Below are 22,436 nucleotides of genomic sequence, written 5' to 3' on the forward strand. Positions count from 1 at the left end.
ATTTTATTTGCTGAAAGACATTACCTGCTCCTAATATTTGTGGTATGTTTTTCCAAATAACAGTCTGTATTTTCAAGGTAACTGAGACTAATTTGCCTTGCCTAAGCAAAGATGTGAAACCTCTGTAAACTTTTGGCTTACATTTGCACAAGGGAGACTTGAAATTCCCCTGACTCACCCTAGTGTTAGAAACATACCACTGGAGCCTGGTGTCTTCTGACTGCCCTTGTTCTGCTGTTAAAAAACATACCAACTATCACCATTCACAAACTGAACTATTTTCTATGAGTAGCTTAGATCCCCAAGTACCCCTGCTGCAAAGATGACCCACAATCAATCAATTTTTCACAAATCACAGAATCATTTGAGTTGGAAGGGAGCCTTAAAGGCCATCTAGTCCAACTGCCCTGAAATGAACAGGGACACCTACAGCTGATCAGGTGCTCAGAGCCTGTTCCATTTGACCTTGAGTGTTTCCAGGGACGGGGCACACACCACTTCTCTGGGCAACGTGCGCTGCCAGAGCCTCACCACACTTACTGTAAAAAACTTTTCCCTTATATCTAACCTAAATCTCTTCTCTTTAATCAGAAACCATTTCCCCGTGTCCTATCACAACAGGCTCTGTTAAAGAGTCTGTCCTCTTCTTTCTTATAGCCCCCTTTAGATACTGAAAGGCCGCTCTCAGGTCTCCCTGGAGCCTTCTCTTCTCTGGATTGAACAGCCCCAGCTCTCTCAGCCTGTCCTCACAGGAGAGGTGCTCCATCCCATGGGTCATTTGTGTGGTCTTTTCTGGATGTGCTCCAACAGGTCCATGTCTCTCTCTTGCACTGAGTACTCTACATTTGGATGCAGTGTTCACAGCCAGTTCTTTGAAATCTGTTCCACTTTCAGCTTTGTAGGTTACAGCCAACAGTTCTGCAACCTACTAGGGATTTTGAGCTTCCTGACATATCTCTAATTCACACTAGAAGGATGTTTATACTCTCTTCTTCACCTCGCATGTATTTTCCCTCCTCTGTTGACCACACTTCAGTTGGATGACACCTCCCAACCTTCTCATGAGGAGCGCAGCAGCACTCAGAGCAATCAGTAGGCAGGATCCTTACAAAGAATCATTTGTGGGCATTTTGCATCCTGCAAGGGCAGTCGTCCCACAGCCCTGCTCTTTGCAGGCTGCGCTCCCTTGCTTGCCCCAGGTCTGCCTGCTGGAGCTGGAGTGGTGTTTTGTGAGTGCAGCCAAAGCCAGTCTGACAGGTAGGAAAGATTTTTAGCATGCAAGAAAATGAATATACAGCAAGACTGCTCTGTGAGAGGGCAAGATTCCTGTGTGAGACTGTGTAAACACCGCTTCTGACTTCATTTACCCAAATATGGTATGCCATCATAACAGCATTATTCTCACAGGAGTGCTTCATTGGTATTACAAGCAAGCCCCCAGCAAAAAAAGAGTGTGATTTAGGTGCAATAGGGAAAAAAAGACATGGTTTTATGATGACTCTCCATTCTTCCAGCACCTTTCCTTTCTTCCTTAAATGATTCTCATAGGATTCTGCAAAAATTCCAGCTGTGTTCCATGAAATATATTTTTCAAGTTTCTAGCTAAGTGTCTCAATCAATTTAAAAACAAGCAGCTAACACTAACTGACTTGCTTTTCGGTTCATGAGTTGTGAACCCTCCCATGCACAATGAATGGAAGAAGCAGAAAAATAAGTTACTGTATAAAGGGTACTGGTAATTACTCAGCGAATACAGTAAATTATTGCATGTGTGGAAATTAAATGCACTTCTTTTTTCCAGTGAGTATTTTACAAGTGTGGGTGACAGAAGCATGCAGCGGAATATAAATGTGATACAACTGCCTTTTGCAGTATGTGTGTTTCCATCAAAGTTGGATTTTTTTCTCCTCCTCTTCTCTTGATTGATTTGAACTGATGGGCTGTGAAGCAGGATTCTGAGCTCACTGGTGCCTCAACAAAGCAGAAAAGAGACGCACGAGAAACATCTATGGAAATGTACGTTGAAATCTCATCCTCCCACTTGAGCTATTGAAGAGTGTAGCTATTTGGAGGGGAGTGAGACCCCCAGCTTCTCTGGAAACCCACTAGCACCAAGAGACTCCAAGCAGGCACTGAGGTTAGCTCCGATGAATCTGCAGGCGACATTAGGCATGTGATCCAGACACATTTGCTGAGATATGTACAAAATCTGTGCTCATAGGAGGTTAGGAATGAGGCTCGGTTTTGTAACTGTGAAGAAATAAACTTTAAAAGCAGTGCTACATCCTGGAATTGTCCATCATTATGGACTTACCAGTCTCAGTCTCACAGATATTTGCCATTATTTCCCCATGAATTCTGCAAAGTCTTTGTCATCAGTAATAACAGCCATGAAAACTGTATTTTTCTCCTCTATACAATACTTTTCTGAGAAAAGATTCAGCCCTTCACTTACAGCCCGTCACAGTGCAACAAAGAGAAAAGGAAAATCAAAGGAAGGGTACACTTTAAAGGCTATTTAAACTAGGTTAAAGGAATGGAAGATATGTGATAACATAAACCACGCTATCTTATCATGGATAAAAGTGACACTGTTTAAAAAAGGAAAAGAAGAAACCTTACTCCAAATACAAAGGATGTCCAAGTCCATGGGTGACTTAAAACTGTGATCTTGCAGATACAGCTCTGTTGGCTGGAAATAAATGGCACGGCTTTAGATTTTTCCTGGTCCTTAGATCCCCAGAGGCCACATTAAACCAATTATTAGCACACTTGTGCACGAGGACCTGCCTTGAAGCTAATTCTAGTTCTGAGTAAGATGTGAGAACAATGCAGTGTGGAACTTTCAGAAAAATGGATCAAAACACAGTCCTATACATGTTAGCCCATTCTGCTCCCACTCTGCTGCCTGTGGCCACCTCTGTCCAACTAATTAGATCCTCAGTCACTCTTGCATGATCTTCAATACAATCATAAGAATGGCAGCTGCACAGGACAAATCAGACAGCCCAGTGGGATGTCCTGCACCTCCCACCAGCAAAGCTCCACAATTTGCAAACAAGGCATGGAAACCCACTGATGGAAGGGAGGTTACACCGCATTTCAAGAGACACCTCCTTCGAAAAGAAAGTGGTAAAACAACAAAGATTACCATATGAATGAGGCTGCCCATCATCCCCAACTGAACTGAAACTGCCCAGGTAGTTTCAACTACCTGGTAACCAAGGGAAAGACAAGCTCAGAGGCCTAAGTCTAGATCCTTTATTCAGGGCGTAACAGCCTGAGAGGACCAGGGAAAAGGAGAGATTGAGGCAGTGAATGACTGCGAGGAGGTCTCAGCACTAACAGCAAGAAGGGCTGTTCAGTGTGATTTTGATGATGTGTAGGTAGGCCGCAGGCTACCAGTCTAATATGTATTCCAAAAAGAGAGGAATGAGTGAACATTGACTTCATATCTAACAACCTAGTGAATGATTACTCAAAGCAGCTACGGATCCAGTCACCTAAGTTCTTCAGACCTAGTTTATGTCATCCAATAGGCACTGATGGTAATATAACTTTAACAAAAATATTAAATCTTCAGAACCAGAGCACACACAGAGAAAGAAGTGGCTCTCAGACTACTCTCTCAACTCCTGCCAAGTGTTTCTGAAAAGCACCACTGAAGAGCAAATTTCATCTTAGATGCACAAGAAACAGCAAACAGTGCCAAAGTAGGTAAGACTGAAGAATCTGTGAGGAGGTTTCAATATTAATTTCACACTATAGCAGCAATAAATATGTTGGTGTTTAGGTTTATATTAATGCCCCATTCAAATATCACAGCATCATAAAATCACAGAGCCATACAATCCTGGAGTCATAGAATGGCTTGCATTGAAAGGCACCTCAAGGATCATCAGGTTCCAACCTCACTGCCATGTCAAGTAGTGGATTGGCTGCCCAGGGCTCCACCCAACCTGGCCTTGAACACCTCCAGGATCAGGGTATCCACAGCCTCTCTGAGCAGCCTGTGCCAGCACCTCACCACTCTCTCAGTGAAAAACTTCCCCCTGACACCTAATCTAAACCTTCCCTCCTTTAGTTTAAAGCCATGCTCCCTTGTCCTATCACTATCTAAATATCTACATATTAAAAACACCAAAAGCTTTGGGTATTCGTTGGAGAATTAGGTTTGCAGATGTGATGCACACAGTCTATCTGTGATCAACTTAAAGAAAAAATTAAAAAACAATAATCCACTCAGCAGCCCAAGAAAGCATGACCCATGAATAGCGCAGGGTTACCTCTTCAGAACTCAGTATGACAGCAAGAAAATTCTGGATTTCCTCCATTATTTTAAAATTCAAAACACAGGCCATTACAGACCCCCAGTCAAACCCAGAACAAACATTATGCAGCGAACTCTGGAGAACTAAGCTGCCAACCAAGACAAGAGAGCAAAGCTGAATCTGATTAATTCAAGTGGGATTTTCACCCAGATAGGAATGGGCTAAAAAACCGAGCAAAGGCTTCAAGAAAAAAACAAACAAACAGAAAAAAACTTTTAGCATGGCTTGTACTAACAGAGCAAGGGGCAGTGTTTTTAAACAGGAAGAGCGTAAACGTACATTAGGTATTAAGAAGTGGTTTTTCACAATGAAAGTGGTGAGGCACTGGAACAGGTGGTCCAGATAAGCTGTTGATGCCTCATCCTTGCAAGGGTTCAAAGTCAGGTTGTACAGGGCTTTGTGCAACTTGATCTTATAAAAGAAGTCCCTGGTTGGGGTGTTTGGATTAGATGAACTTTAAAAGGTTATCTCCAACCGAAAGCATTCTATGAATCTATGATTTAAGCTTTAGTAAATAGGAATGTTTTCACTTCCTAAGAAACAACAGCTTTGATTTCAGTATCTCAAGGTTAGACTGCACAGTCAAATTCAATAGTCTTGTATGAATAGAGGTGCAGAACCACATATCACAGATCTCGCTGGCATAAACCAAAAGAGAGAAGAGAGAGGCTGCCACCAAGAACAAAAAAAACCTATTTATTTTGCTTCCCATGGAAAGAGTAATACAAAACTTAATCTCCACAGAACGTTAAGTGCATTTTACGTTTTCTGACCCTTTTTTTTAAATTGAACCATACTTGGAATTTGGGTGAGATAACTGCATCTATGTGGCTAAGATTCCATCAGGAACTTCAACCCCCTGATAGAATAGTCAACAGCTTTCAGAAAGTTGGGTGTTTTTTTTTTTGGCACATAACTTCAGCCAACAGAAGCTGTAGATAACTGACAATCCCACAATTACATCTCACTCGAAACAATATTCACCATGGATACTGAGAAACCGGACAAACGTACTTCTTCCATGCTGCTGTTTTCTGCAGAACAGTAAGGTATGTGTGGCCATGGAGACTATTATGAAGTGGGAGAATTAGAGCACTGGGAAGTAGACCGACCTGTTCAACAGGCTATCCAATGAAGTAACAGTTACATAAATGGTTTTCAATTAAAAAAAAAAATCCCTCAAACAAACAAACATCTGCCCCCCAGCCCCACCAAAAAACCCCAATGTGTATCTTGTGTATCTAGAGTCCTGCCATTGAACATAAAGGAAAAGAAGAGTGAGGGGAAAAAAAAAAAAAAGGAATTTATTTCATGGTTATCGGGGTAGTCAGAGAAAAGTAAGATACAATATTAAAAGAACAACATGAAATGGACTGCTGTGGCCCAATTAAAAATTCAAAAATCAACTCCTGAACTTTCTCAATTCAGTTAAAGTATATCTAATTACTATATTAGACCCGCCTGAAGGATCTGTAACTGAGCAGAGGTTATTGCATGCCTAAGTAATCAAGGACACAGTCCTCCACCAGTTCTTTCTCTCCTCTGAAGTCTCACCAATCAGAAAGAAAAAGCACAGTCCCTGGTGCTCATTAACCTATTTCAGCACACACAGTGACAACTTCAACTGTTTTGCTGAGGTACAACAGCCCATTCTGAAACAAGTTCACATCCAGCACCAGAGAAGTAGCACTAAATATCATTCTGGATTAAAAAAACAACAACAAAAGTGGGCTTAGCATGCTTTTTTTTTCCATCATTACTTGCTTTCCACCCAGGGTGGGCATAGGCTGCTACTGAAAAATGGCAGGAGAGGAGGGAAAACAAGTAAATAAGGGGAGGTAGTAGAGATGAGTTGTCATGGTTCCCAGTCACTGACAGATACTCAAAAGATGTCACCTTTTCCTTCTTCTCCCCTGTGTTACATCTGCAAATTGTGTTATCCTCATGTGCAATTTACCTATGGACACAAGCAAAAAGGATACGAAAGACTTCTGGAGGCTCACTCTTCTTTATTTTTAGGAAAAGCCAATAAACAGATAAATAAATAAATAAATCACACATTAAAGAAATGAAATGACTTTAAAAAAAAAAGAGGGACCTCCACAGGAGACTCCTCAGATTAAACTGAATCTTTGTATTCAGAAGCTGAGGCAGTCACACAGAGCAGCCTCTGACCCATTCTGGAGTAATTCCTCTGGAAACCTCTTTACCCATCCAAGAACAAGGGCAACATTCTGTGAAATCTGAAGTGTTGGAGAAAGCAAACAAACACAGAAAACCAAACAAAGATGGCCCTTTCTTGTGCCCAGGTATGAACACAGGCAGAAATCTGAGCCACGAACCGCTCCTTTTCCTCACCCTACCCACCTCATTTCCAGCAAGGACAATGCACTCTGAAGTCCCTCTCCTGCCCCAGATGCCTCCAGGTGTCTGACCCCAGCAAGCCCCTGGGAGCCCTTCTGAGCAGGACCAGCGCTGTTACCCTGACCCACGCATTCCTTAAGAACTCACCAAGAGGGACAGGGAGAGAATTGAATAACCTCGGGCATCAGCTAGCAAATTGCATCTCTCTACCCGCAAGCTTTAAGCAGCAGCTGATCACAATGCCAGCATCTTTTCCTTTACAGACTACTTAGATTTCCTAATACGTGCAAAAAGTCTCAGGACCGGGCTTCCCAAAACATCCAACACTGGCAGCGACGTTTCACGTAGTGTTATTCCTACGCCTCTGTTCTGCAGTCTTTTTCCCGCATGTAACGTATCCATAATGCACTACTGCAGCACGCAGTTTCATTCCAAACTACCAAACAAACAACTCCGTAGCGCTGCGAGAGAACGTGAGAGGAGAGCACGGCGGGGGAATAGAGTAGCAGAAAGATGGTGTCCGCCTTCCCTTACGCCGGTCTCTCCGTGGGCTGATGGCAGCCAGCACCGCTCTATCCCCGCTCCCACAGGCAGGATAACCGACACGCGTTGACTACGGCCGTAGTAAAACCACGCCGGTGGGCTGCAAGGGCAGCCAGGTGCGCAGCCCCGGGTGGGTCAGGAGGAGAGGATGGGGGGTCTCCTCGTGGGGAGGGCGCGCCCGTATCCCCGTGGCAGGGGCGGGGGATAACTCCGCGACCTCCTCTCGGAAAGGTACCTCTCGATAAATTCCATCGCGTCGCTCCGGTGCCGCTTTCTCCGAGCAGCACGCTGCTCACCCCAAGTGTGCTGCACCTCCTCCTCCATTCGCCATGTGGAGAGCAGCGAGCCGGCCCCACGCAGCTTCCCCAGCTCGCGAAGGCACCCCGCTCCCGCTGCCTTCAGTGCTCTCCAGGGTCATTACAGGTGCAGAACGCAAATCTGCAGCCGCCCGCACCCGAACCCCTTTCGGAGCGGAGAACCACGCCGCGGAGCTTCCTCACCCCCCGCCTCCCGCCGCCCCAATGCCCCCGCGGGACGCGCCGGTCGCGACCCTCTCCCGACCCCCACCCGCGGGACGCGGCCCCAGCCCCTCGCGGACCCCCGGCCCCGCTCACCCCGAGCTGCGGCCCCGCTACGGGCGGCGGTCTCCATGCGGGCGGGCGGGCAGCGCCCGCAAGCCGGGCATCATGGTCCGCCCTCCCTCCTCCTCCTCTGCGCCGGTGGAGAGGGGCGGGGGGGACGGGGTTGTCTTCCCTTTTTTTTTTTTTTTTAATTTTTAATTATTTATTTTTTATTTTTTATTCCTTCGCTCTCGCCCTCTCCCCCCCCTCCCCCCCTTTTTTTTCCTTTTTCTTTTTCTTTTCTTTTTTTCCTTTTTTTTTTTTTTTTCCCTTTCCTTTTTTTTTAATGATGACAAGAGGATAATTAGCGCAGCTCCTTCCCCATCGCCCGCTTCTCCTCCTCTGTTTCTCCGTGCGCTGGAGCCGCGTTCCAGCCCCCCGCCCCGGTTGCGGAGCGGAGGGAGGGGAAAGGGGCCGGAGACGGGGACAGGGACAGGGAGGGGCGGGCGGAGGGGAGGGAGTGCGGAGCTCTCCCGGCTCTCCGCGGCCGGCCGTGCCCCAGGACAGCCCCTTTGTGCCGGAGCAGCTCTTCGCCGGGGTTTCCCCGGTCCCACGCGCCGCCGAGGTGTGTGTGTGGGGGGGGAGGTGGGGGGTGGGTGGGTTAAACGCCCCCCACCCTGGCGGAGCATTTCGCTACCGCTAATTCAGGAGCTGTCCCCGCTCTGCTGTTTCTCCCCCAGCGCCGGTTGCGGGCGGCTGACAGCGTTCGCATCCGGCACGGTGGGCTGACCCTCCCGCAAATGAGAACGGGGAAGGAAAAGAATGAGCAGAGAAGCGAAGCAAAGGCGCAGAGGGATGGGATCGGGGCGAGCTGTAGCAGTGCGGCTGTCCCTAAGCTCGGGGAGGTGGGATGCGAGAGGGATGCTCCGGGTGAGGCGGCCCTCCGCCTGAAGCAGGGTAAGCTGATGGCAGGAGGGGAATCCAGGCACTGCATCAGCGGCTGTCTTCCTCCAGCACCAGCCGCTACCACCGACCGGAGCCACCGCACGTCCTCACATGAGGGGTGTCCGCTGCCCTATGCGACTGAGCAGCTCCCATTGTGCATAAGCTGCTGCGCCAGGCTGAACTTGTGGCACCCGACATAACCTTTTCTCAACAACCTATTGCGAGACTCAGTGAGAACACAGAGCTCTGTGTTAAACTACAGTTTGACTCTCAGCCGCAGGGGTGTTATTATCAGTGAGAATGTTACAAACTACCGACATGTGAGCCAAATTTCTGATTGGGTAAAGACAAGGTGGCCAAGAAGTTATCCTACTGAAAACAAGTGCAGGGTCCCGGCTTCCCACAGCTGTGTGAATTCCGCCAATGTGGTTTAACAGCAAAATGGACGAAAATAGATGTATCATTCACAAGCTAAAGTAAATCAAGAAAATAAAATACGCATCTGTGGAGCAATGGAGTTAAATAGTTGCTAAGGTAGCTGCAAAAGTGCTTCCCAGCACTTCTTTCTACCCCCACTTCGCAGTCAGAGAGCACAGTGTCATGGGACAATGACTTCCCAAGGCCTCCAGATACTCCAGGCTGTGCCTGACCTGCCTGCACTATAAGCTGCTGGAGGGGCACAAGCAGTGTACAGCATGAAGATACTCATCCAGGTCTGAGAGGAGCCTGCTGCAATGAAGACAAAAGCATATCTGTGTATCTACAGGCTTTTTCCCTTTCAGGAGGTCAGGAGCACAGACACAGCCTGCTAAGCAAGGCTCAGGGTGAGAGGTATCCCTGTGTGCTGCTGGAGCAGTGTGACAGCGTGGGATGCGTTCATCTGATCGTAGCCAAACACTGCTCCACCAGAGTTCAGTCAACCTGAAGAATGACTGCTTGAAAAATAACAACAAAATTCCCAAAATTCACTTCATTTTCTTTTTCACATCTCTCCACAGGAGCAATGGCATCTATGGTGCTTGTCTGTGTGTGGGAGGACTCAGAGGGAGACCTGAACACCAGCACCTCTTTCTGCTGTTTTTCCACCCTGCACCATCAGCAAGCTTGATGGAAGCAGCACAGGGTTCGTTTTCCCTCCTACTGTTTGGTCCTGTGTGTTTCTGACCTTCTTCTCCTTTCAGGGGAGATCAGCAGGGCACGAGGCTTTCTTCCTGGTGTGGGTGTTGTGTGGCTTGTATAGAGCTACAGCAGCAGCAACAATGGCTATTTTTAGCCTAAACTAGGCCAAGCAGTTCCAAAAGACATTAATAGGAGGAACATTTGAGAACAAAACAAGCAAACAAAGGAGAAAACAAACTGAGAAATGTAAACAACAATGATCTTTTACCAGAAGCACTCTCCAAATGACAAAAAATGTGGAAAATTGCATTCTGCATCTCAGGGGACATGACTCCGCTTCATAAAAACACGCAAACACAATCTTTCAGTAGTACCTGTTGCATTTAGAACAGTCAAAATACCTTGTTCTAGCTCTATACATCTGGACTGGGCTTGTTGAGCCTGGAGGAGAGGACTCTCCAAGGAGACCTCATTGTGGCCTTCCAGTACTTCCAGGAGGGAGATCAACTTTTTGCACAGTCTGATAGTAGGACAAGGAGAATGGCTTTAAATGAAAAGAGGGGAGATTCAGGTTAGACATGAGGAAGAAATTATTTACTCAGGGGGTGGTGAGGCCCTGGCACAGCTGCCCAGAGAAGCTGTGGGTGCCCCATCCCTGGAGGTGCTCAAGGCCAGGTTGGACGGGCCCTGGGCAGCCTCATCTGGCGGGTGGCAGCCCTGCCCGTGGCAGGGATTTGGGGCTGGATGGGTTTTGAGGTACCTCACAGCCCAAACCATTCTATATGGAGATGCTCAATTCAGCAGTGCTAAGTAAGCACTCATATCCCAGACAGAGCACTCCTACCCTGGTAGTTAAACAGATGTGAAACACTTTCTCAGACACATCTAAGTTTTGAATGAAAGTATAGCTGATACTCAAAATACATTGACATTCAGAGAGGACTGGCTGCCTAACTTGCTTGTAGAGTACTTGCCACATCTGCTAGTGAAATCATAGAATTGTTGAGACTTTAAAGCTCACCCAGTTCCAACTGCTTGCTGTAGTCTAGTTGTCACTCACCCAATCAGAATGCCCAGGGCCCCACACAGCCTGGCCTTGAGCACCTCCAGGGATGGGGCATACACAGCTCCTCTGGGCAGCTGTGCCAGGCCCTCACCATTCAGGTGGGAAAGGTACTGCTTTCTATGTTCTACTTTTTAAGGTAGGCAGAAAAAAAGAGATATTGTAGAAGAAAGATTTGTTTTTTACTGCTAAAAGCAACAAATCTTAAGTTTTAAATCAATTATAATTTAGTGGGGGCATGGATATCTGGCAGCTCCTGCATCTCGTATTGGATTTGGAGGAATTGATTGCAATAATTCAGCAGTCTGTAAATCTTAAGAGAGAAATGAACATAAGAACATTCACCACGGCCAACTCAGGTATTCCCGTAGCTGTTTTATAGTGTTATTAGCTCCTGGCAGCAGTTTCTCCTCTTTTCAGAAGAAGTCCTAATAAGATACCTCACACTTTCACTCGTCTTTGTGCATGAGTAATTCCACTGAAGCCTCTGCAGGACATACTCAAAGTTACTAGTTGCATGAGTGTTAGTTATATGTAATTTGTATTACCGTAAGCCTTTATGAGCTTGTGTAGGTTGGCAGTAGCTTTTTGATTTACCAGGACTGCTAATTGATGGTGGAAAGCAGCTTGGCAATCACCTCTACCAGCTCAGTCGGCACCCTCGTGTGGATCCCATCAGGCCCCATGGACTTGTGACAGTACAGGTGCAGTAGCAAGTCTCTGACTGTTTCCACTTGCACTTTGAGGGATTTATTCTACTCTCCACCCCAGACTTCCAGGTCAGGAGGCTGAGTACCCCAAGGATAACTGGTCTGACAGTTAAAGGCAAAAGTAAAGAAGGTACTGAGAACTTCAGCCTTTTCCTTAACCTCAGTGGTCATGTTTCCCACTGCGTCCAGTAAAGGGTAGACATTCTCCTTAGCTCTCCTCTTACTGTTCATACATTTGTAAAACATTTTTTGTTGTCCTTTACCACTGTGGTCAAGTTGAGCTCATGCTGGGCTTTAGCCTTTCTTATTTTCTCCCTGCATATCCTAGCAACTTCTTGTACTCTCCCTGAGTTGTCTGCCACTTCTTCCTCAGAAGACAGACTCTCTTTTTCTCCCAGAGTCTCAGAAGAAGTTCCCTTTCCATCTACACCAGTCTTCTTCCCCATGGGCTGATCCTTACCAGCTGCATCAGGAAGTTGTCTTCCACATAATCTAGAAACATCTTAGACCGGTTCCTCTATGTTGTACTGTATTTCTAGCTTAGATCAGGTAAAGATCTAAAGATTATGTAAAGCTAAAGTCCCCCATGAGAACAAGGGATGGCAATTGCTCAACTTCTGCCAGCTGCTCATAGAACACCTCATCCATCTCTTCATCCTTGTATGGCAGTCTGTAACAGACCACCAGCAGGATATCCTCATTGTTGGCCTTCCCCCAGTGCTTATCCATAGAGACTCAACCTTATCATTCCCAGCCCCAAGATCTATGACACTGAAACACTCTCTAACATAGAGAGCCACACCATCACCTCTCTGTCCTTACCCTCTTCCTTCTGAAGACCTAATGCCTAATAAGAATCGTCACTTGTTGCTTTATTCCTCTCATCCATAAATACTTTACTATTGTCCCCATCTGACTTTTCTCCACACCTTTATGTGTATACAAAGGTTTTGTGCATAAGAACTCAACATAAGGTGCCACTGTTAACATCTGTTAATACATATAGATTTATCCCAGTACAGTATTCAGTTGGCAAAAGGGTGGTCTTTCAGCAGAGACCATTTATTCCAGTTAGAATTCTTATTCTTTTACTGACCAAAACAACTGCATCTAATTCACGCATACACATCTCCGCATGGAGCAAGAATCATTGAATCATTGAATCATTAAGATTGGAAAAGACCTCTAAGACCATGCAGTCCAAACCCAGCCCATCCCCACCATGCCCACTAGCCACGTCCCTCAGTGCCACATCTACACAGCTCTTGAACACCTCCAGGGGTGGTGACTCCACCACCTTGCTGGGCAGCCTGTGCCAGTGTCTGGCCACTCTTTCTGAGAATGATTTTTTCCTAATAGTCACCCTGAACCTCCTCTGAAGATGACAACAAAACAAGGCAGTCCACAATGCTTCTGTAGGATTTTTGTATAAAAACATGGAGGCGAAAACTTCGCTACCAATGCTGCAAAAATAATTTTAGGATTGATTTGGCAACTTTTTAGGCAAGTACTTTCTAATAAGAACATTGGATTTACTTTATCATCTTTCATGGAATGACATTACACAGCCCTCATCACTCACAAGAGAACTAATCAAGCCCAACTGTTGAAGAGTCAGATGTTTTTTGTTGAAAAATTAGTGTATTTGTTTATGTTGGTCTTTGCATTCTCAATAGCAGGGCACACTCCTGTGATATTATTACCTGTTAAAATCTAACACAGCTTCTTTAGAACATAGATTAAAAACTCAGTTTCTTTACATCTGAGAGGGCCTCAGCAGGCAGTCATTTTACCCAAGAATTTTCTGAGAGGGCAGAAAAGAAACTGACCTGGCCATTTACCATGTGCTGGCCTGAGTGTGGGGGTACCATAAGCCCAACTTCACAGCATCCAGCCTGAGACCATCCACCTCAGCTGAGCTGAACTGTGGCCTGAGGAGGCCTCTCACTTGGCTATAATCAGAGAGGTGTCAAGGATTTCCTGTCACTCTCTGCAGTCCATACGCTGCATAGCTAACTAGGAAAATGTACCATCTGTTTAGCCAACACAAGATAACAGTATTCCACTTAAATTTCAGGGGACAGAAGTTGCATAAACAATCCCTGCACTCATATCTCTTGTGGATGATGGATACTTTTGCCCAGATTTGACATTTCTTATTACACACCAGGTAAAAACTCCAGTTTCCTATTCAAGAACAAAGGATTCAGGTGTAAAGTTTGTACAAGTTGAAGCTCACGTGGGGGGAATAAATGTATTTTTAAAGTCTTACATCATCCAGGTATGAAACTCTTGTAGCTGTCAATGACACAGAAATCTTCACTGTGGAAGAAGATTCACTGGGAGGGGAAATAGCAGCCTGGAAAGAGGGCTGTGAATGCAGCGAGCAACCCACCCTGCAACACTGCCATCAAAATTATTCACTCTTCAAGGAGTGGCAAACCCACTCTCTGCTTTGCAGCAGCAGATTGATGCTTTCTAACAAAAACACCTCTATACACATAAATATACACACATAAGATGGCTGATAGAGAGTGATACAGATTTGTGAAAACCACCTCATAGCACTACATATGTTGTGATAGCAAATTGCGTTTACATAATGAAGTGTACTAGCAGTCAAGCCCATGCTGAGTGGGTGTAAGCAGGTAGCACGCCTCAGCCACGGCTCAGAAATCTGTTTCTTTAGCACATGGGAGAGTTTTGTGTACCACACATTTTGTTTGTTTGTGTGTGTTTGTTTTTCGGTTTTTGTTTTCTTTAATTTTCTGGCATCTCGCTACCAGCAAGAGAGCAGATTCACTCTCCATATTGTTAGCAGCAAATTCCTGATTGCTGTAGTGGAAGAGATGAGCAAAGCAGAATTTGCACCTGAGGGAGAGGTGCTGTTTTTTTTGTTTTTCTTTTTTTCTAGTGTGTGCCAAAAATCAGCGCTCCATACAAACAGTTCAAATGCCCGAGAACAAAGTGCATGCCACAGCACAGCTCTCTAAGCTGTCTGTTGGTCTGACGCCTCAGATCAGGACACACTGCCTATTGGGACAGTATTTGAACTCTAATTTTAGGTTGCTTAAACTGATATTTTGGCTTATGTACACTTACAGAGTGGTTTTTTTTTTGGTTTTTTTTTTTTGTTTGTTTGTTTTAGTTGCTTTATCTTTTCACCTTTGTCAAGAGCACTGGGTAAGTCCTGCCTTTTGCACATACAGAGCATAATTCCTCCTCTAAGGTTCTCTAGCAGCAGTCACATTTGGAAAACGGGTATAGCAAAGGGAAGAAGTCCTCCAGATGCTTGTGTAAGATTCAAACAGGTACAAGTTTACCTCATTAATGCCCCTTTCCCATCATTTTGTGAACCTTTCCAAACACTGACCTTCTATGCCAGAACAGCTGGGCTAGCTTCTTCACAAGCGTTCTTATCTTTAGCAGGGTCTGTTGTGACGTGACAAGGAGAAATAGTTTCAGACCAAAAGAGGGGAGATTTAGGTTGAATGTAAGAAAAATGTGTCTAACAATAAGAGCAGTGAGGCACTGGCACAGGTTGCCCAGAGAGCTGGTTGATGCTCTGTCCCTGGAGACACTCAAGGTCAGGCTGGATGGGGCTCTGAGCACCTGATGGCACTGTAAGCGTCCCTGTTCAGTGCAGGGGAGATGGACCAGATGGCCTTTAAGGGTCCCTTCCATCTCAAGCCATTCTGTGATACTGTCCACACGAGCTACGGTGCTCACAAGCCCAGACATTTGCTGTACACCTCAGAAGGCATCTGCACCCTCTTCATCCATAAGCGTGGGATGGAGAAAGTCTCAACCATCAGAGAAGGAAGAAGGAGCGATCCACAAATACTGACATTCTGCTTCAGGACTAAGAACTACTTAAGATGCTACTACTCAAGTATTCTAAGAAAAAACTCCACTTTTCCTCACAGGATTTGAAAGACTCAGTACAATTTACAGAGAGTTTTAGAAATATGTAGCACGTACCTTTTTTCAGAAAAGTAGGAAAATTCCAGCAGTCATAGTCCTCAAACTGTTACTTGGACCAAAAAAAAAAGCCCCAGCAAACTGTGAAGAGAAATTTGCTTATACAACAGCAATGACTATTTCAGAACACCTGGAAAATCTCAGCAGTTAATCACTCAAGATCTGAGGTAAAATTTTAGCGTAGCAAAGTTTTAGTTTTGTTGAGATACCATCTGAACTTCAAGCTTTTTGAGCTCATCCGTACTACTAGACTACAGTGATTTTAACTTCCAAATTGGGGTAGCTTCTGCTAGACTTAATGCCCAGAACAGCTGGCTTGGCAGGAGAAAAGCCTCAAAGGCCCTTCATATTCTGAGGCATGAGTACTTAGGGAGGTTCAAATAAGCAAAAATGTAATGCTTCTGCACACAAGAGAAGAGGCACCAGCAAAATTAGCAAATCTGTTCTTTCAGAACCACCATATCAAATCTGCAGAGACTGCATCTACAGCCTAACTCGCAGGTGAGTAAGTGAGTCAGTGTAGCAAGCAGCATTTTGCTGTCCAGTTGACTGCTTGAATTTCAGAAATGGGGGCATCTCCATAAACGTTTCAGTATCTGGTGAATTTCTTTTGTAATGTTTGAATAAGAAGCAGTTTCAAAGCGTGAAAAAGGCTCAACACTCTTAAGAAATGAATCTCCTCCTAACTTTCTGTGAGTTCAGATTTGTCTGACTTGCAGAAATAGGAATGGGGAGAGAAATAGGAACAGGAACAGGAATAGGAATAGGAATAGGAATATTTTTCCTATACAAAGATGTATCAATGTGGCTAAAATGGTAACACTGCTTTTTATATATTCTTGTATCTATTCACAGTAATTTAGCTTATCTGCCTTATCTTGCTGAATTAGGTTTTATTTTCTACTTCCTAATCAAACTCTGCCAGGTTTTCCTTGGTATAACTGTGTGAGTTTTCATTTTTCCATAGGTTTTATCATTACTGTACAAACATGTCAAGCTGCACTTCCTCTTTGTGGAATCATACAATATTCCCACTCAACAGGATCCTATTCTATTACTGAAAGCTGGACACTCCTTTCCATCACTTAGCTTGTTTTTGAATACTGGTTTTAAATGTGCATTACACTTTTGGATGATGAACATCTATTGTGTCAAACAACAGAAAGTAGCTCACGAATTCCAAAGTATCAACAAAATTTTAAAGTGGAGGGACTCAGTCTTGTGGCTTACACCTCCCATTGTTTGCATTTTGGTGTTGTTTGCTTGATTGAATTTGTTCTGTAATTGCGTCTCGAGTTACAGTCCACCCATGTCTAGTCGTTCTGTTTATGAAATTCACAAATGTATCCCAAGACCTTTTCATTCTTGAGAAGAAACACAAGCAACAGCTTTTCTACATACATTTTTGTGGTCTCCTAGGGCAAACCTAGGGATGTGTTCGCACATTCTAAGTTGTATGAATCTGTACTGCAAGATCTGCACTAAAACTGAGGGCTGCAGACAAATAATGACAGGAGCCCTGTCCGGGCTCTGACTTGAGGCTAACTATGCTGAGCGGGACACAGAAAAATATTGGACATGACATAAGAAAAATGCTGAACATCACAAATAATATCAGGACACAATGATGAAAGTTATAGCAAGTGCCAGGCAGAATGGCTGTATCTTGCACGTGGCTAAGGGCAGGCTGGATGAGACACGGCCAAACTCCGGAGATAACAGGGAGAGAACTGGGAGCCTTTCAGGAAGTACAGTCTGAAAAGCCTCAACCCAGATGAAGACTGGCTAGGTAAGTGTCAGAAATAACAAGTTTGATGTCTGTGGGTAAAAATAAAGTAGAGATGGATTGTTTATTTTGGAAAAGACAGCGGTGGACAAAAGAGGGCGCATGGCTGGTGGAAAGCGGAGAGGGGAATTGGGAAAAGTTGTAGAAAGGCACGCAGGCCATGTGAGTGGGACTGCATGGGGAACAGCCCAGCACTTGATGACTGCAGCTTGAGTAGGACTATGAACAAAACCCATAAATTCACCTTTACCACATAAACAGGGTCAGCTCTCAGCCTCAGGAGAACTGGGTGGGACCTCTACAGGAAGATCGCTGCCATCATTTCAAACAGTGGACAACAGAGGGCGTGATCTCCCCTGCCCTCTTTTCCAAACAGAAGATTTCTGCTCTTGTGTCTATTTTCCCTCTCACGGGTACACAGCAGATCTCAAAGACAAGTACAGTGCCTCCCAGAAACTATCATATCAAATGCCAAGGTGAATTTGTTTCCGTGTGCTCAGCCTAACAACAAGATTCACATGCAATATTGCAGTGCCTGAAGACTAAAACCAATTTGGAGTTTATGGGACAGCTCTATAGAAAGGAAGTTATTAAGAAGGGATGTAATTATTGAGCTTAATTACACTGTCATCTGGCATTTTTGTTAAAGTCAAACTACATCTGTATGCAGCAGCTGAGAATCGGGTTCAGAAGCCGTAATGACTATTTTGGTGGACCAGAAAACTGGGACCTGAAGTAATCTGGCAGTTGGATAATGCTTACATCAAAGAGGCTGTGTAGCTCTACTGATGTCAGGCACACAAATACAGTCAGGGTCACTGCTTCATTTTACAAGGCTCAGTATTAACCTGCTCATACTTCTGGTGAAGCAGATTTCCCATCGTGCAAGAGTGAAGCTCCAGAAAGGCTGTATGCTTGACAATTGGGAATGCAGCCTGAACAATAACTTCTTTTAAAGGCACTGCTTGAGAATAACCTCATTCTGTCAGCGAGTACTCATCATGACACAAGAGCAGAAAAGCCAGCTTCGGTGCTTCCTTCCTGTTTTGTGAAGTTATCTATGGCTGATGACTGAACTGGCACTCCTTTATTTTTTTTTTTTTTCATTAAAAACATTGCAAGAAAGCAAAGGGACAGAATAGAAGTTCTTATACACCATTACTACTAAGTGCATTGCTACCTGCAGCTGTGATACCTAGATTTAGGAGGCTTCCATTACAGCCTTGTGCTGCATCACTTCAATTCAGTCACAGAGCCACTCAACATCCAGTCTTGGTCAGACTAGGAACCAGGTACACAGATATTTCCTGGATGGACAGAGCAATGCACTGAATCCTCACAACGCAGGGATCACACTGGACTGCCCATAATCATGAAAACTGCATGAGGGATCTAATGGAAATCTATAGTTGCTGCTTCCTCTTTCCTTAAAAGAGAAATGTGCATCTTTGGTGGAGAAAAAATAAAACACAGAGTATATTTTTTGCTTTTCAGTATTAGTTCTTCTGTAGAAATGAGAGGCAACAGAAGGCATTGTCCAACAAGACAGATGCCTGCTTTGTTTGATCATATGCCATAGAGGAGGACAATAAATGGCTTTGACTCTGAACTGATTCAGCAGCTTTTATTAAACAAGGTATATGCTTTTGACTGTCTCCCTTGTTGGAAGAAGTGGACTGGTCCAGCTCATTGCCATGCAAGGGATTCATGCCATTCTGAGCAAGACTATGATTATGAATGAAGTCTTAAAAAAAAAAAAAAAAAAGTACTCATATACTATTTGTAAAGAGGTGACAAGGCATTGCCAGACAAATCAAAGCCTAGGCAGGGTAAGAAATACCACTGCAGCTGTGGAGTGCTTTGGATAACAGCCAATAACCACCTACAACCCTTTGGAGGTGGCTAATGCAGTTGAGGTATTGAGAAGAAAGTTAATTATAAAGGCTTGGCAGATAGTTTAGCTATTAACAAAATAAAAAAAAATCTATTTCATAACAAACCTCAGGTAGTAACATGAAGGAAGAAAGACTTTTCTCCTTTGAGAACAGTTCATGCTGCTAAAGTTTAGCCTAGCAGGCAACTCAGCACCACACAGCTCAGCACCCTCAGAGTGAGGCTGGGGAGAGGATTATAAAGCTGGTGGGTTGACATAAAGACAATTTGATAAGACAGAAAAGGAAGGGATAACAATTATTATAATAAACAAACAAACAAACAAATAAATAAGTAAAAACAAATGATGCACAGCGCAGTTGCTCACCACCCTCTGACTGATGCCAGCCAGTCCTTGAAGAGTGGTAAGCTCCCCTGGCCAATTCCCCTCGGTTTACAGTTCCACATGCTGGCATATAGTGTATAAGACACCCCTCTAGCCAGTTTGGGTCATCTGTCCTGGTTCTGTCCTTTTCCAGCTCTTCATAACCCTCCCACCTCCCAGTTCCTTGCTGGCAGGGCAGTGTAAGAAACTGAAATGCCCTTGACTTATTATAAGCACTACCCAGCAACAACTAAAACATCCATGTCTTATCAGAGTTGTTCTCATCCTAAATCCCAAACACAGTAGCCCACCAGCTCCTAGGAAGAAAATTAACTTTATCCCATCTGAAGCCACACACATAAGGCTTCTTTAGTTTTCTTCTGATGGATGTAAGTGTACTGTGACTTGCCAAGATGTTCATTCAAGAACAAGGACATCATTAGCTACACCAAAGAGACTACAGGGGGTGCTACTGAATTGTGACCAAACCTCTCGTTCCTTTCGTTAATTCTGTTGATTTATGAGGGTCACATCAACAATGTTTGGAATGAGAGAGATGGGAAAACAAAGAGAATTTGGCTCCACTGAAGTTTGGTTGCTCAGTTTAAAAAGATTCCCTCTGTGAAGAACACAGTGACTTCTGTCAGTGCCATGTCTCTTTGATGAGTGATGGTCTGGAAGATAGAGGAGGGTGAAAAAGAACCTACACACTTTTTGTCATGACCTTGTGATCTGCCAGGTTTAATACAGGGCACAAGAGCATAAGTAGCACAGAATAAATTTTTTATCAGGTATAAACCATTTTAATTTGAATTGACTGCAAGAGATTAAGAATTTCTAGTGCAGTTCATGAATATTAGGAAAAATATCTCGTTTTAATAATTATTATGTTAGTGTAATTCCTTTCTCTGTTCTCACATGTAACTATCAAAGCCCTATGATGCTACATCGCAGCATGTCAGAGGCAGGCCAGAACATTTTGAGACTGATGACTACTTTGCTCTTGAAGGGGCAAATGCACAGGCTGGTCCAGAGGAAATGCTTCCCTGTACTCAGGCAGATGTACAACAGCTGCTCCAAAAGTAATGCCTTCTAGTTCATTATGTTGGCTATGACATCAGAGGCGGATGTTGGTGGTACAACAGTAGAGGCTGAACCTTCCCACCAATTGCACTTCATTACTGTGTGACAGATGGCAGCAGAATGGTAGTCTGACAAAATGACATCTGACAGGAAAGTGCGGATGAACCAAAAGTGTTTCATTGAATTCCTCCATGCGGAAAGAATTGCACCCACTGACATTCATTGATGCTTGTGAACATTTCATCCCAAGGCAAGTTAAGAGACTTTGGTCAGCATTAAGGAAAGATGGCAGAGAGGGTCTGAGTGTTACCTATGTCTGCCTGCTGGGAGCATAGGGCTTGGAGCAATCTCATCTATTGAAAGGTGTCCCTGACCATAACAGATGGGAAGTGGCTGATTTTAAAGCCATGCAACACAAAACATTCTGTGTGCAATGAATCTAACCCAAGGAACTGACAAGCAGACCTCTAAAGATACGGTCTGCTCAGTGACCTTCCTGAAACCAGCAGGAGCCAAAGAGAGAAAAGATGCTATGAAACAGCTGAGAGGGGACAACTCCCCCAGTTTCTCCAATGGACAGCTTAGTAGTCAGTGTTACTTCCTGTATCTATACAAGGCATGAAAGAAAAATGCTGGAAATCCCCAGGAAAAGGGGGTGTGTTGGGATCCCCTGGTACCACAGTAGCGCAGGCACAGCAACCCATCAACAGAAACACCAACACAACCAGTTTAGTTTTACTTAGTTCCACAACAGTCTGCTTGCTTTCTTGAAAACTGTTTGCAATTTTTGGGCCACTGTAATCAGATTTGTCTCTGGATCTTCTAGAGATTGAGGCCATGATTAGGTGTCCTGTGACTATAGGAATAAGGGGCACCAAAATCAGTAGAAAACGTGGTAGGATCAGATCAATTTTGGTTCTAGATTTCAAATCTTAAAAAGGCTGAAGATCTTCATTACTTTCTGAGTAGGAGAGGAAAGCCAGGGACTTGGGAGGGTTAAAAGAAAGTAGCTGTTAGCTAAAGAGTCACAATAGTGATTGATGTTTCTATTCAAAAGCAATGGGTACAAAAAGTTAAGTCATTCATTTTGGCCCTAAATCTGTTGCTATCCTAAAAGGAATGGGTATTAAGTGTAAATTAAAAGAAAGAAAGAAAGAAAGAAAGGAAGAAAGAAAGAAAGAAAGAAAGAAAGAAAGAAAGAAAGAAAGAAAGAAAGAAAGAAAGAAAGAAAGAAAGAAAGAAAGAAAGAAAGGAAGAAAGAATGAAAGAAAAAGGAAAAAAAAAAAGGAAAATGGAACAAAAAATAGAAGTTAATATATAGTATCCATTGAGTAATGGCCTCTCAGGTATGGATCCCCAGAAGTGGGTCTTGTTTTGAAAGTGCAGTAAAATACAATTTGTGAAATGACAAGTTCAATTCATACAGCTTTTCAACTTTGGAAATTATGAATATAAAGAATATGGATACTGAGACTGTTTCATAAGATCTTAGGCCAAGTAATGATGAGATTTATTCACCCATAGTAGAGATATTCTTATAGTAGAGATTACTGATATAAAGGAGAAACAAAGATAGGGAATGATACATAAAGCACAAAGAACTCTCTGATAAGGGAGCAGGCAGAGTAGAAGGTAGTATAGCCCTTTTGTCACTCCCAGATCTCACCGATGAACAAAGTTGAGCTTTTACTATG

At 44.1% G+C, this 22,436-nt stretch overlaps 1 protein-coding gene and 1 long non-coding RNA gene across 3 annotated transcripts in view; one reads left to right on the forward strand and one right to left on the reverse strand.

Moving 5' to 3' along the window:
• Nucleotides 1–7,956, reverse strand: part of PLPPR1 (phospholipid phosphatase related 1) — a 127,419-nt gene extending 119,463 nt beyond the window's left edge. Inside the window, exon 1 of one of the 2 annotated variants that reach the window (XM_424888.8) lies at nt 7,853–7,956. The gene's annotated coding sequence lies outside the window, so the exon portion shown is untranslated. Of the gene's footprint in view, nt 1–7,473 lie in introns of both variants that reach the window. The other variant, XM_040656343.2, reaches the window with a different exon arrangement.
• Nucleotides 7,957–8,309: 353 nt separating this feature from the next.
• LOC101751355 lies at nt 8,310–19,147 on the forward strand. Its single transcript, XR_003072569.3, has 3 exons — nt 8,310–8,423; nt 9,742–9,866; nt 16,584–19,147. It is a non-coding gene; the product is annotated as an uncharacterized LOC101751355 (long non-coding RNA).
• The last annotated feature ends 3,289 nt before the right edge of the window (nt 19,148–22,436 follow it).

This window comes from Gallus gallus, chromosome Z (genome assembly GCF_016699485.2).
Source record: "Gallus gallus isolate bGalGal1 chromosome Z, bGalGal1.mat.broiler.GRCg7b, whole genome shotgun sequence".
Classification (NCBI taxonomy): Eukaryota; Metazoa; Chordata; class Aves; order Galliformes; family Phasianidae; genus Gallus; species Gallus gallus.